This window comes from Somniosus microcephalus, chromosome 17 (assembly GCF_052327205.1).
Source record: "Somniosus microcephalus isolate GS21.2 chromosome 17, FLI_Smic_1.0, whole genome shotgun sequence".
In the NCBI taxonomy this organism is placed as follows: domain Eukaryota; kingdom Metazoa; phylum Chordata; class Chondrichthyes; order Squaliformes; family Somniosidae; genus Somniosus; species Somniosus microcephalus.
The window spans coordinates 81,254,264-81,270,554 of NC_141003.1; the positions used below are offsets into that span (position 1 = coordinate 81,254,264).

At 45.6% G+C, this 16,291-nt stretch overlaps 1 long non-coding RNA gene across 1 annotated transcript; it reads left to right on the forward strand.

Annotated features, from left to right (window-relative positions):
- The first annotated feature begins 7,668 nt into the window (after positions 1 to 7,668).
- On the forward strand, positions 7,669 to 16,272 carry LOC147105876 (uncharacterized). The gene is made up of 2 exons (XR_015081634.1): positions 7,669 to 7,789; positions 13,372 to 16,272. It is a non-coding gene; the product is annotated as an uncharacterized LOC147105876 (long non-coding RNA).
- The last annotated feature ends 19 nt before the right edge of the window (positions 16,273 to 16,291 follow it).

Below are 16,291 nucleotides of genomic sequence, written 5' to 3' on the forward strand. Positions count from 1 at the left end.
ATGCTCAAGAGGCCAGAATTAGAGGAGCACAGAGTTGGTTTATTTTTTATTCGTTCACGTGATGTGGGTGCCACTGGCAAAGCCAACATTTATTGCCCATCCCCAATTGCCCTTGAGAAGGTGGTGGTGAGCCGCATTCTTGAACCGCAGAGGGCAGTTAAAAGTCAACCACATTGCTCTATGTCTGGAGTCACATATAGGCCAGACCGGGTAAGGGCAGCAGATTTCCTTCCCTGAAGGACATTAGTGAACCAGATGGGTTTTTACAACAATCCAGGAGTTTCACGGTCACCATTACTGAAACTATTTTTTTCCAGGTTTATTTAATTAACTGAATTTAAATTCCCCAGTTGCACATGGTGGGATTTACATCTACTGGCGCATTAGTCCAGGTTTCTGGATTGCTAGTCCAGTAACATAAACCACTGTGCTACTGTACCCCATAAATGTTGTGGGGCTGGAGGAGGTTACAGAGATAGAGATCCCCTCACTTGGTTCCAATCTTACCTATCCAAGGATAGCCAGAGCATCTCCAGCAATGGCTTCTCTTCCTGCCCTATGACATTACCCATTACAAACCTTAAGCAAGCCGGGGAGTGATTTGCTCACAGTTCACTTGTTGGAGTGTGAATGCGTTGTTACAGTAGGAACTAGAACGAGAAATTTTCTTCAGCAAAAAAAAACAGCATTTGTTAAGCCAACTTTAATTGACAGAAGGAATTTCCCCCTCATGATCTATTTTTTTTCTTTCGTGTGTATTTCTCAGTTGAGTAAGTCACAGGGGTGACTGGCCTCTGTACGTTCAGTGCATACGTCATCCTGCAAAGGGGCAAGGTACATTTTTCCTCACCTCTCTTGCTTCCATTGTTTCACCAGGAGAGCTTGTACACAGTTACATTATAAAATATACATACTCTAATCTCGTCGGGCCTTAGCTTTTTTTCATTCGTTTTATGGGATGTGGGCGTCGCTGGAAAGGCCAGCGTTTATTGCCCATCCCTAGTTGCCCTTGAGAAGGTGGTGGTGAGCCTCCTTCTTGAACCGCTGCAGTCCGTGTGGTGAAGGTACTCCCACAGTGCTGTTAGGGAGGGAGTTCCAGGATTTTGACCCAGCAATGATGAAGGAACGACGATATATTTCCAAGTCAGGATGGTGTGTGACTTGGAGGGGAACTTGGAGGTGGTGGTGTTCCCATGCGCCTGCTGCCCTTGTCCTTCTAGGTGGAAGAGGTCACGGGTTTGGGAGGTGCTGCCAAAGAAGCCTTGGTGAGTTGCTGCAGTGCATCTTGTAGATGGTGCACACTGCAGCCACGGTACACCGGTGGTGGAGGGAGTGAAGGTTTAAGGTGGTGGATGGAATGCCAATCAAGTGGGCTGCTTTGTCCTGGATGGTGTCGAGCTTCTTGAGTGTTGTTGGAGCTGCACTCATCCAGGCAAGTGGAGAGTATTCCATCACGCTCCTTACTTGTGCCTTGCAGATGGTGGAAAGGCTTTGGGGAGTCAGGAGGTGAGACACTCGCCGCAGAATACCTAGCTTCTGACCTGCTCTTGTTGCCACCGTATTTATTTGGCTGGTCCAGTTAAGTTTCTGGTCAATGGTGACCCCCAGGATGTTGATAGTGGGGGATTCAGCGATGGTAATGCCGTTGAATGTCAAGGGGCGGTGGTTAGACTCTCGCTTGTTGGAGATAGTCATTGCCTGACACTTCTGTGGCGCGAATGTTACCTGCCACTTATCAGCCCAAGCCTGAATGTCATCCAGGTCTTGTTGTATGAGGGTATGGACTGCTTCATTATCTGAGGAGTTGCAAATGGCGCTGAACACTGTGCAGTCATCAGCGAACATCCCCATTTCTGACCTTATGTTAGAGGGAAGGTCATTGATGAAGCAGCTGAAGATGGTTGGGCCTAGGACACTGCCCTGAGGAACTCCTGCAGCGATGTCCTGGGGCTGTGATGATTGACCTTCAACCACCACGACCATCTTCCTTTGTGCTAGGTATGACTCCAGCCAGTACTGAGAGCTAAGTGTTTTGCATGGAACAGTGGGGTGCCTGCTCTAGTGAATGTTCCATAACATAGCTTTCAATGTTCATGAAACAGTTCTGTACTCAAGATCCAATAACGGTGCAACCATATTACTGCAGCAAAGAACCTTGTGATGACTGTGTGGAGGAAAAATTCAGTATCGCCCCATTTGGGACGCCATTATCGGCCGTGCGCAAAGTTTAGCGCCTGGCGCTAATTATCGCCTCAGACGGCAAACTTGGCTTTTATCGCCCCTGGAGTGATTGGAGTGCTAAATCAGGCACTTCATACCTGTCTTAAGGCGCAAAGGCCGAGGAGCGAGGCGCTACTTCACAGCGCTGGCGAAGCTCATGTGATGTCAGTCAGCAATGGAACACAGACACACTGGCGCCGGCCAGTTCTTAAAGGGGAGTTCTGACAAAAGGTCATCGACCTGAAACTTTAACTCTTTTGCTCTCTTCACAGATGCTGCTTGACCTGCTGAGTTTCTCCAGCATTTTCTGTTTTTATCTTAAAGGGGAGGGTTGATCTTGCTCTCTATCCACATCCTGCTCATTGCAGCCTTGAATCTCGGCCTGGAGAGACCTGTACATCAAATCTGTTGGAAAGAACAATGGAGAGACCCAGGGAAAGAGCTCAGAGTGCAGCCCCCACAGTCTCTTCTAAATTGATACAAGGAAGGGCAAATCAAAATGAACCTGCAAAGTGCTGCTCAGTACCCAAAACTCCTTCACACAGCATTGAATCTCTCCAGAAGTCTCTCTCTCTCTCTCTCAGAATGCGTGGTGCAAAAATGTCACCAACAAAAAAAGGCAGGAAGCAGTTGCCTTTAAATAGCGCTCCACCAGTCCCTTTCTGACTGCAAAACGCTCCCGTCAACCTGTCATTGCTAGCGGCAGGCAGTAAGGCAGGGGGCACCTCTCAATATCCGGTCTGGGGCGCTACCAGGGCGTTGCGCACTCGACTGACGTCACGATCTGCCTGCGCAGGAGATCGTGGCGGTAGTGTTTAGCGCCGCCGCAAAATGTCTACTTAATTTCGCGAGCGGCGCAAACATCGCCGCGCCCGGGCGCTAATTGCTTTGCGCCCCATTTGCACCCTCTTAAGGCACTAACAGGAGTCACAAACCAAGTGAATTTTTCCCCCACTGTATCTTTTAAAATGATTTTATAACCAAAATAATATTTTCAGCACCTGCGGTTAAAATAATTCAAAGCAGAAATGTGAGATTCATGTGAAACGCTCGGCTGCAATTTTTCTTTCCAGTTTTCTCATCTCCTCCTCCTCCTCCTCCTCTTCAGCTGAAGGTGCTGAAGTCAAGCCCAATGGAGCCCACCAATGATCACACAAGTGATCGTTTTCCAAGTGTGAAACTTGACACGCTGGATTAGGTTCCGCTGTGACACCCCCGCGCTAAATTAGCCGGCTAACACTCAGTGGCCCCGGTTCACACGAGAGAGCGGTTGCTTGGCTGAGGTACTGGGGGACTCTCAGCACCTATGAAACTGTGTGCACCCAACAACACTGAGGAGCAGTGCTCCCTCTAAGCTGAGCGCGTAGGCGGCCGCGCAGTAATCTGCATGGCCGCTTGCAAGCTTTTCCGTCTGAAATACTAAAATTTAAAGGGGCAGAGCGCATTTGAAGGAAACAGGTCGCGCACAACAAAGACAACTTAGAGGGAGCATGGCTTAGCAGGTGTCGACTTGGGCAGGGATGCTAAACGGGCGGCATCTCACCTGCCCCCTGTTATGCGCCCCGCTTAATATTCCTTTCTATTGAAGTCAGTGGAGCTGAACTTCGGGCGCGGAGTATAACAGGCAACCCATACGACGCCATCCGTTTTACACTGCCACGCCAGGGCAATTTCTACCCCTGAGTTCCTTAAGAAAAGGCCCAGAGTAAAGAAACTGCTGACTGTTTTAATATGGCTGAAGGAGACAGCCAGGAAATGCTATAAACCAGGAAAAGAAAAGTAAGGATAATGGATAATCCAAGATTTTTTTTGTGAAGTACAAAAAGCTGTAAATTTGCATAGCGCCTCATTTCCCTTGTAATATTGCAGTGTCCGACATTGGTGCCCAACATTGCAGTTTTCCTGTTACATAAATTTGGTAAAACCAAGACGCTATATAATAAAAGAAAAGATGAGAGAACAGGCAGGGAACACAGCACATTTCTTCTTCATTATCTACTGATCATGTCTAGCGCAAAGCTATGTATTTACACATCCATTATGTCATTATGCCTGATGAAGCTGAGTTATACGTTCTTCAAGCAAATATGTTCTTGCACTTTTCAACATGTATTCTTGCAATAAAGGTGTATTATTTCACAAAGATGTGTAAACTATATTTATTTAAGTCATTTTTTTAAATTCACTGGTGATCTACATGCGACTATATCAGAAATTAAAAAGCCTTAAATCAGGATTATACATCATACAAGCTACAGTCCACACACAAACCCCAGAAATGTCACCCCTCTATACCAAATAAATCTTGGAGGGGCTGCGGCGGAAAGGACATCCTCCTATTCTGGTCATTCAGCCGCTCTGGACAATGGACCAGGGAACACAGGGGCCGTGACTAGCCTTGCAGCTCAGTTGGACATAGCCCAATGCTTATTGGACGCACTTGGCAGGAGCGTGAGAACTCCCTGCTGTACGCCGCCTAGCTCAGTTCTCACTGTTGGCTGCAAGAAGGGCACATCCCCCTCACTGTGGCAGACTGCGACAAATATCTGGATGAAGCACTCTGGGGAAGAGCCCACTCTGAAGGCGTGATGTTTGGCCTCCACCTGGAACTAAGGAAATGCCAAACAGTGCCAGTTCTTGGAGACCAATCTGGAACAGCCCCAACATCCAAACCATCCTCCAGGAGGATAAAGCAGAAAGAGTAAACAAGCCAGCAACAGCAAACCACCGAGTGGATTGGTCATGATCGCAAGCTCAACCAAAAGGACCACTTTTCGAAAGAGTCGGCGCAGACTCAATGGGCTGAATGGCCTCCTTCTGTGCTGTCCTATTCTGTGATTCTATGGTTCAATATTAGGCAGGACAACTCCCTCCCCAGTCAAAGACTCAAGCTGAACCCCAGGGACCAAGAACAAACTTTACACCCACATTGCACACAGTGCCAGTGCAACCATGCCAAGAAACACTCAGCTGCTTGTAGATTGTGCTAAAACCTGATCCTTGGGTCTCCAGCAGCCAGCTGCTACCCAAAAGAAACGTTTACTGGGATTCGCTAAAGTCACTGGCCAAGAAGATTGGGTTTTCCGAACCACAGGAATTAATGGTTCCTCGGAAGTTTACTTCCAGATTGCCGCTGGTCACCAGAAGCCCAAGTGTCAGGATTCGGCAACACTAGCGCAGGCTTTAATGTATAAACGCACTTCTCCCACAAGCACCAAGTAATCAAAATGTACAATGATTTTACAAAACGTCTGGGGGTGTTGGTGCACAAATCTTCGAAGGTGGCAGGACAGGTTAACAAAGCAGTTAATAAAGCAAATGGGATCCTGGGCTTTCTAAATAGAGGCACAGAGTACAAAATCCAGGAAGTTATGTTAAACCTTTATAAAACACTAGTTCGGCCCCAGCTGGAGGATTGTGTCCAGTTCTGGGGCACCACACTTTAGGAAGGATGTGAAAGCTTTGGAGAGGGTGCAGAAGAGATTTACTAGAATGGTTCCAAGGGTGAGGGATTAGAGATACGAGGACAGACTGGAGAAGCTGGGGTTGTTCTCCTTGGAGCAGAGAAGGCTGAGAGGAGATTTGATAGAGGTGTTTAAAATCATGAAGGGTTTAGATAGAGTAAATAAAGAGAACCTGTTTCCAATGGCTGAAGGGTCAATTGGGCAGATGCATGGCAGATGCAGTATAATGTGGATAAATGCGAGGTTATCCACTTTGGTGGCAAAAACAGGAAGGCAGATTATTATCTGAATGGCAATAGATTGGGAGAAGGGGAAGTGCAACGAGACCTGGGTGTCCTTGTGCACCAGTCGCTGAAGGTAAGCATGCAGGTGCAGCAGGCGGTTAAGAAGGCAAATGGTATGTTGGCCTTCATAGCGAGAGGATTCGAGTACAGGAGCAAGGATGTCTTGCTGCAGTTGTACAGGGCTTTGGTGAGACCACACTTTGAGTATTGTGTACAGTTTTGGTCGCCTTATCTGAGGAAGGATGCTCTTGCCATGGAGTGAGTGCAGCGAAGATTCACCAGACTGATATCTGGGATGGCAGGAATGACGTATGAGGAGAGATTGGGTCGATTGGGCTTATATTTGCTGGAGTTTAGAAGAATGAGAGGGAATCTCATTGAAACTTATAAAATTCTAACAGGACTAGACAGACTAGATGCAAGAAGGATGTTCCCGATGGCGGGGCAGTCCAGAACCAGGGGTCACAGTCTAAAGATAAGGGGTAAGCCATTTAGGACAGAGATGAGGAGGAATTTCTTCACCCAGAGAGTGGTGAACCTGTGGAATTCTCTACCACAGAAGGCAGTTGAGGCCAATTCATTAAATATATTCAAGAAGGAGTTAGATATATTTCTTAAGGCTAAAGGGATCAAGGGATATGGGGAGAAAGCAGGGACAGGGTACTGAATTTGGATGATCAGCCATGATATTGAATGGCGGAGCAGGCTCAAGGGGCCGAATGGCCTACTCCTGCTCCTATCTTCTATGTTTCTATGATAGCTAGAGGACACAGATTTAAGGTGATTGGCAAAAGAACCAGAGGCGACATGAGGGGAAAATGTTTATGCAACGAGTGGTTAGGATTTGGAATGCGCTGCCTGATAGGGCAGTGAATACAGATTCAATACTAGCCTTCAAAAGGGAATTGGATAAATATCTGAAGGAGACAAAATTACAGGGATATGGGGAAAGAGCGGGAGAGTGGGACTGACTGTATTGCTCTTCGAAAGAGGCGGCGCAGGCTCAATGGGCCGAATGGCCTCCTTCTGTGCTGTACTGTTCTACGATTCTGTGATTAGAACGCTGGAACTCTTCAAAATATCATTTGATTGAAAGACCACAGTATGGAAATAATGGCCCAGAAATTCGGGTCCCAACGCGTGAGTACGGACGGAGTACTCACGCGTGGACCCGATGGAAGTGCCGGAATCTTGCATGCACTACACATGCGCGGGAAACCAGCAGTTCCGATCCTCTGAACCAAGGGGTTCAGAGGTCGAACGCATGCGCGCGGGAGTCTGCGCGTGCGCGTTGAACTTCCTTTTTTTTTTCAGGTTTTAACATGCGGGTAAGTCTGTACATTTTAGAAATGTAAAAAGCAGCCGTAAGGACTTCATTTTCAAAGGTAAGTGGTCAATTATTTAAAATTAAAACATTTTTTCCACAGGTTTTTTACTTTTAAATACTTTAAAGCAAGGTAAGTTTATTTTTAGCCCCATTTTTTTATAAAATTATTTTTTTCAAAAATTTAAATTTTTGTTTAAAATAGTTATTTAATGTCATTTTTAGTTTATTTACAAAGTGTGATTTTTTAAAAATTTATTTGAAGGTAAAGTACAGTTTTACAGCCTCAGCATTTATACGTTTTGACAGGTCTATCTGTCAAGACTTATGAATGGAGCATTCCCTGCTCCGATTGGCTGCCTGTTGCTCACGTGATCCCAGGGGACGCTTCGCACTAACTACGCCCCTGGGACACGCCAGCATAGCGCGCCGGCCTCTGGGACAGGTCTCGGAGAGGAATTCCACGCAGGCCAAGAGGCCAACGGCCGGCGCGCTAGGTAAGTGTAGGTCGGGGGCTTGCACCCGCGGGAAGCCCCCGACCCGAATTTCTGGGCCAATGTTTCAGCCTGCTATTTTTTTTAATTGCCTTGGCAACCTCAAAAGGAAACTAAGCAGAAAGTGCTTCACTTTCACGACAGAATAATTAGAAGTTATACTCCGTTGCCCTGTTCATCAACACCATCAGTATATACAAGCACTAAACTCAGTAAACCTGGTTGTGTGAACGTTTACAAGGAAATGCATGTGACACCTTAATGGAGAGTTTGATTTCTTAATGATTCGGTTAATTCCCTTAATTTGTCTTTCAAATTACAAGAGTGTTTAAAGTTTTGATTGTCGTGTCTTTTTTTATTAAATAAAATTTAAATGAAGCACCAATAAAGTAGTCTGTTGTTACAGGTTAAGGGGGAGACCATTTTGGGGCGCTAATATCAGCTGGGCGCAAAGTTTAGCGCCCGGCGCTAATTAGCGCCTCCAACTGCCCCTGGAGGTGATTTGAGCGCTAAATCAGACGCTACACATCTCTCTTAAGGTGCTAATGTCGGGGAGCGAGGCGCTACCTCAGAACGCTACTGAAGCCCAGGCAATGTCAGTGACCATGGAAGCCAGACAGACTGGCGCCGTCCAGTTCTTAAAGGGGAGGGGACTATCTTGCTGGCCAGCCACACCCTACTCATTGCAGCCTTGAATCCCAGCCTAGAGAGACCTCGAAAGTAATTGTGTTAGAAGCACTAAGGGATAGGCCCAGGGAAAGAGCTCGGCGCTTAGGAACCTCAAAAGTGGTGCTGAGGACCAAAACTCCTTAGGACAGCGTTAACTCTCTCCAGACGTCTCTCTCCCTCTCAACCTGCGTGTACCAAAAATGTTGCCGACAAGAAAAAGCAGGAAGCGCACACCTTTAAATAGCGCTCCCCCAGCCCCTTCCCAACTTGAAAATGTTTCCCTCTACCTGTCATTCCCAGCAGCAGACGCTAAGGCAGGGGGCACGACTCAATTTCTGGTCCAGAGCGCTACCGGGGCGTTGCACGCTCGACTGACGTCACGATCTGCGGACGCAGGAGATTGTGGCGGTAGTGTTTAGCGCCAGCGCAAAACGACAGGTCAATTTCGCGAGCGGCGTTAAAATCGCCGCACTTGGGCGCTAAGTTGTTAGCGCCCCCGACGGGAGGTGCTAACCAACCGAAATGTTTCCCCGTAAACCTCTTTCTTTCATAAAATTATGCCACTTAATGCTATTGGATTAAAATGGTATACTACACAGTTGTGAAATGCTACTGTAATGCGTTGGCCTATGTTTTACTAATTCTTACATTGATGTAAAATTCTATTGCAATGCACAAATGTTTGCACTTGCCACAGATGGCAGGATTGGGGTTTATGCTTGTGTCCTCACCACCCCTCTTCCGCCCCCCCCCCCCCACACACACACACCAAAACACTGTGATGCCAACAATACCGCTGTAGAGATGGCCAATTTTTTTTTCCACACAAGGAAGGAAAATTCATCTCAGCCTGGCCTGCTGCCTCGTCACCGCCAGACCATTCCCGTGGAATCGTTTCTTAATGGTGAGAGATTAGAAGCTCTGAAGGAGCAAAGAGATTTGGATGTCCATGTACACAAACAGTTAGTGCACAGGTACAAAAAGGAATCAAAAAGTCGAATGGGATGTTGGCCTTTATCTTAAGGGGATTGGAATTCGAAAGTGTGCTTCAGTTGTACAGAACTTTGGTCAGATCCCCTCTGGAGTGTTGCGTTCAGTTTTGGGCACTGAACCTCAGCGAAAATATAGTGGCCTTGGAGGGGGTACAGTGCAGAGGCACCAGAATGATACCAGGGCTTAATGTGTTAAATTATAGAAACATAGAAGATAGGAGCAGGAGTAGGCCATTCGGCCCCTCGAGCCTGCTCCGCCATTCAACGCGATCATGGCTGATCATCCAAATTCAGTACCCTGTCCCTGCTTTCTCCCCATACCCCTTGCTCCCTTTAGCCTTAAGAAATATATCCAACTCCTTCTTGAATATATTTAATGAATTGGCCTCAACTGCCTTCTGTGGTAGAGAATTCCACAGGTTCACCACTCTCTGGGTGAAGAAATTCCTCCTCATTTCTGTCCTAAATGGCTTACCCCTTATCCTTAGACTGTGACCCCTGGTTCTGGACTCCCCGACCATCGGGAACATCTTTCCTGCATCTAGTCTGTCTAGTCCTGTCAGAATTGTATAAGTTTCAATAAGATCCCCTCTCATTCTTCTAAACTCCAGCGAGTATAAGCCCAATCGACCCAATCTCTACTCATACGTCATTCCTGCCATCCCAGGTATCAGCCTGGTGAATCTTTGCTGAACTCCTTCCATGGCAAGAACATCCTTCCTCAGATAAGGTCAAGGAAGGACAAGTTACATAAACTTGACTTGTATTCCCTTGACTTTAGAAGATTGAGAGGTGATCGAATCGAGGTGTTTTGATTAAGGGATTAAGGGGAAGCTATCTTCTCGGGTGGGGAAAACCAGAACAAGAAGGCAATGTCTTAAAATTAGAGCTAGGTCACTTAGGAGTCAAATTAGGAAGCACGTTTTCACACAAAGAAATCAGGAACTCGCACCTCCAAAAGGCTGTGGATGTTGGGGGTCAATTGAAATTTTCAAGACTGAGATTGATGGGTTTTTGTTAGGTAGGGTATTAAGGGATATGGAACAAAGGCAGGTAAATGGACTTGAGGTACCGATCAGCCATGATCTAACTGAATGGCAGAACAGGCTCAAGGGGCTGAATGGCCTACTCCTGTTCCGATGTTCCTAACTGAGCAACAATGTTGATAAAATAAAAAACAGAAAATGCTGGAAATACTCAGCAGGTCAGGCAGCATCTGTGGAGGGAGAAACAGAGTTAACGTTTCAGGTTGATGACCCTTCGTCAGAACTGGAAAAAGTTAGAAGTATAACAGGTTTTAAGCAGGTACAGAGGCTGGGGAGGAGGGGAGGAATAGAACAAAAGGGAAGGTCTGTGATCGGGTGGAAGGCGGGAGAGATTAAATGACAAAAGGGATGATGGTGCAAGGTGAAAGGAGAGGGTAATGGGACAAGTATAGGAACAAAAGATGAGTCTAGAGGAGGTGTAAATGGGAATGGCAGAATCATCAGCAACAGCTACCATCCAAAAAAATGAGGGCCGAGGTTATGATCTGAAATTGTTGAACTCAATGTTGAGTCCGGAAGGTTGTAAAGTGCCGAATGTTGATAAGATCTTCTTTTAAATGCCTCAGTGTCATATTTGCACATAGTAACAGGATCGTTCTGTGTCACGCTGAAGTCCCAAATAAAGTAACAGAGCATGGCACAAGTTGGTGCAACTGGGTCTAAGTTTGGGCTAGTGCCAGGGAGTAGTAAAATCAGATCACTTAGATTGCCATCCCTTGGGTTCATGGATTGGGATTTGCGAGTTTATTGCAGGAATTAAATAATCTCGTGGGCAGCTGCCCTTTTCCCTCCACATCCTCGAAGTTTAGAAATATATTTTTCCGTCTTTACCTTCCAACATACATATTTTTGACTTGTGAGCTTGTTGAAGTGACGCTCCTTGCAGAGCCAGCAGTCTGCTGAAATGGGAGAGATCCTGGCCTGTATTGACTTGCATGAGTTTCAGAATGTGCTCATATTTACACAGCCGCCCGGCTACCATTTCAACAGGGTGCACGGTCCAAGAGGCCCTCCTTAAATTGGGTGTCTGGTGTCAGGAAATGGTTTCACTTCGAGGAGGGAGGCTGAGCCACAAAACAGGGTGCACTCTGAAAGTTTCTCTGAGAAAAGGCAGGCCACAAGGTCCACTTTACAAGAGTAAGGCTTGGCCAGAAGCAGCGTGCTAGCGGCCCCAGAGTAATCTACACACTGTACGGAGGAAGCAAGTTAGTGGGAGGTGAAAGCGTCCTGAGGCCAAACAGACTGTGCGATTCAGCAGCCATGCGGGGGTGCACGGTGAAGGTGACCAAAATAATAATCACTCCACTCCCTTGAATGGATCAAACAGCTTTGTTCTGTGGCAGAGCACAGGCAGCTAGTAATTCTGAGGGCAGGGAGACATCACAGAAATCACAGAAACCCCACAGTGCAGATAGAGGCCATTTCGGCCCATCGAGCCTGCACCGACACATATCCCACCCGATCCCCGTAACCCCTACACCAACACATATCCCACCCTATCACTATGGGTCAATTTTTTTTTTTTTTTATCATAGCCAATCAACCTAACCCGCACATTTTTGGACTGTGGGAGGAAACCGGAGCACCCGGAGAAAACCCACGCAAACACGGGGAGAATGTGCAAACTCCACACAGACAGTCACCCGAGGCCGGATTCGAACCCGGGTCCCTGGCGCTGTGAGGCAACAGTGCTAACCACTATGCCACCGTGCTGCCATCAGTTCCACTCATTTGAATTCAAACTTTGAATCTAATTTATTTGCTTACAAGTGGGAAGAATAAAAGCTCACCAAATTCTCTCTGGCACGAATAGGATTAAGAGACAATTAGACATGTTTCTGGAGAAAGAAGGGTTGATGGAAATGGAGAAAAGGTGGGTTAGTAGGATCAATCTCAGGCTCAATATATGAGTAAAGGCTTGTTGGGCCTAATGGCCTTTTCCTATTCCTAAAATTTCTTAATGAGGCAAAAAGGGAATTGTTCATCTAAATATCTAGGAATAGGGCTCGAGGTGAAAATCAAAGTGTTGGCTCTGAAATGGGTTTGTGCATGCCAGCCATGTCTACAAATGGCAGCATGTCCCTCTTGTTGGTGTCTATAACAACACATGCTGCATTACTCAAGAGCTGTTTCCTGGGTTGTCTAAAGTGAGTTTTTTCTGACAACACCTGAAGTGATTCCCATCGCTCACGCCGTTAAACCCACAGACCAAATCTGGCCCATTCGGTTACCTAATCCTGCAAAACAATGTCTTTTGTGAAAAGGAAAATTGAGGACAGAATGATACAAGAGTCCCATGTCACACAATGACACTTTCATGACACGGCGAATTTTTCAACAAGAGCCATATCACCGTATGAATTACGTCATTGCATCACTTTAATAAATGCAGTTGCTAATGAATTTCAAACAATGCCAATGCTCCTGTAATTATTCACACCAGCCAACAGATAGATTTTTGTTAACCAATGGTATTAAGGGATATGGGGCACAGGCGGGTATATGGAGTTAGGTCGCAGATCAGCCATGATCTCATTGAATGGCGGAACAGGCTCGAGGGGCTGAATGGCCTCCTCCTGTTTCTATGTTCCTAAATTCCAACTCATCAATGTCTATCTCAAACTATTAAATGTTAATTATTAAAAGTTTAAATATGAAAATCACTTTTGGTCAACTTTACATTGGGCAGTTGCATTAAATGTACAATTCATCCCAATTAATAACATTTATAATACTCCCGTCATTGATGGCACTGTAGGGCCTTTCTAAACCGATAAACTAAAATGTGCCTCATTCATACCAATCTCGTGATTACGGTATGGTTGTGATTATGATTACTGATTATGAATATAAAGATAATTTCTTTTTAAATTTCCAGATTTCTCTCCATCGCCATTGAAAATGGCAGCTCTTGTTGGGGCATGGATCCACAGCCAATGGCAGCCCTCTAATACCTTACCCAAATGGCTCTTCTGGATACGTGTCTGGACAGTATTGGCGGACTGATTGGTTGAGAGGGCTTCACAGCCAAGCCCACACACCAAGAACCAGTGGATAGTGATCAAGACCCAGCACTAGCATGGGAGGCAGAGGGCAATCGCTAAATTGAGTATTAATATAAAATATGTCCAGACCCTAATATACCAGTTGAAGATCTTTGTTGGAGCATGTGTCATTTACATCAACAGGCTGTTGGTACGCTGAACTTTGCAGTGGTGACTAAGGTGTAGAGAAGCATGTTAAGTTCCAGATGTAAGCCATCTGTATTTATCTCTGTTCCCACCACCTAGGCCTCCTACAGGGCGAGCATAATTGGCATTACCAGTCACAGAGGGGAGTCAACCTGCAGTAAAGGATGATTGGCAGAGATGATGATCTTCAGTGACAATTGGAAAGATTGAGGATATTTCAGATCAGTGATTTGCTTCCATTTATACTGTGTCTGAAATCTATGCAACAAAATGCCAATGGCTGCACAAAGCTGTAAATATAAGAATTGTGCATCAAAAGGGTTTTCAATGTTGGCTCGCTGATTGCATTGCAGCATTACCAGAATACTGTACTGGAGTCAGGCCCAGCTCTGCATGCGTGTGGGCGCCTCTTCTACAGATCCCAAACCCCTCTCCAAATAAATAGAGGCTATGCTGAGGAATTGAGTGTTCTGTTGCCTTTTGCTGTGGGCTCCACGCCGCCCTGTGTGTCAATTGTCAGCTGGCATCGTCGCTTGGCAGAGGTCACCGCAGAGAGAGTGGGCCGGCCGACCGGCCTCTTGACCATTCGAATGAAACTCTCCATCTAACATCTGTCAAAGTTAAACAAGGAGCCGCTCTAGTAAAGGTCGATTCAGCCGCTGAGATGGCAGTGTCACTCCGTGTTATTAAACTGATAATATCGCACATGTCAATTTCTGGTTGCCAAGTCAATGTCATAATGGCTCCCCTCCCCCCAGAATTTTTTCAACTGAACTCATAGTTCCCAGATAAGTCCGTGATGTAAATGTTAAATTTTACCTTGGAAGTTTAAATTCCCTAATACTCCATCTTGAGTTAGAGAAAGAACGTGCATTTACTCATTGAAACTTATAAAATTCTAACAGGACTGGACAGACTAGATGCAGGAAGGATGTTCCCGATGGCGGGGGAGTCCAGAACCAGGGGTCACAGCCTAAAGATAAGGGGTAAGCCATTTAGGACAGAGATGAGGAGGAATTTCTTCACCCAAAGAGTGGTGAACCTGTGGAATTCTCTACCACACAAGGCAGTTGAGGCCAATTCATTAAATATATTCAAGAAGGAGTTAGATATATTTCTTAAGGCTAAAAGGATCAAGGGATATGGGGAGAAGGCAGGGACAGGGTACTGAATTTGGATGATCAGCCATGATCTCATTGAATGGCGGAGCAGGCTCGAGGGGCCGAATGGCCTACTCCTGCTCCTATCTTCTATGTTTCTATAGCGCCTATCAGGACGTCCCAAAATGTTTCACATCCAATGAAGTTGTAATTGAATTAAATCTAGTGGTTAATATATCCCCGTAGGCTTCCAAATTAGGGGGGGGTGCGGGGTCTGCACCCTAGCAAATCCACAAATGGATGCAAAAGGGCTCATCGGGATTTTCTATTTTTGATTACTTTCTCGCACATTATTTAGGTTGCTGTATACTAATAATATTTTCTGCAAAGATAGCATTGTTTTTCCTCAGGAGTAGCTTTGACACCATCTTTGTCGGCTTAGGACAAGGAGTAGCTGGGAAGTGTGTCAATGTTTGCGTGCGACCCCCAGGAGTGCATGAATATTGCAGGGGGGGCCGTCCACACAGACGAGTTTGAAAACCAATGCTGTAGGTAGTATATTACTGACGTAGTGCACCGTATGTCTATTTTATGACACATGTACACGCTTATATGTATATACACATATACACACACACGCACACATACGGCAGAGTACCAAGTCCTAAATGCTGACCAGCCAGCACTCCCTCAACCGATGAAAAGCATGCAAATCAGTCTCAAATTTATGTCCTACCCACTCACGATGGACACTGAACAGATTTATCCAGCCCAACCTGCAGAGCCTTACAACTGGAAAGGCCAGATCACTACATAAGACAACGGATTCAAACTTGTACACTTCTTCTGTTCATTTATTAATACAAGTAGCATAGTATTCCATTCTTTACAAGGGATAGGAACAGGTCAGGTAATATCTATTCACCAATAACTTACTTTACTAGAAAAAAAAAAGAGAAATACTGTATCCTTAAAAGCTCCACATCTGAAAGGTACTGCATAATGTACAAATAACTTAGAACCTGTTACATTTGTCTACGCTGCCAGTTTTCTATGTCATATTGCACATTTTTTTTGGCTTTGTCAGTACCTCGAAAAAAGACAGGAATTATTTTACAATGAAAAACAAAGGAAAACAAGAGCTGTAATGGGCGACGTGTTTAAAAACCAGCCACTAAAAAGATGCACAAGTGGTTATTATATTATGTGTATGCTCTGCGCCATTGGTATGGGTGCACAGCACCAACAGTGGTTTTGGGTGGTTTTCCGGCACGGCACTGTTCAAAGGACTGACCATAACTTGCTTGTTAACTCCCAGATGTGCTGAATTTAATGAGTTTTTACAGTTATTTAGTCCTTTATTAACTTTATGTGGTTGAGGTAGTAGAGATTGGACAAGTTGAAAGCAAAAAAAGAGATTTTTTTTTTTTAAGAAAGGGCTTGTAAATAGACTAAAGAAGCTGTAAATGTTTTATTCACTTTTTTTTTTAGAAAATAAAATAGACTG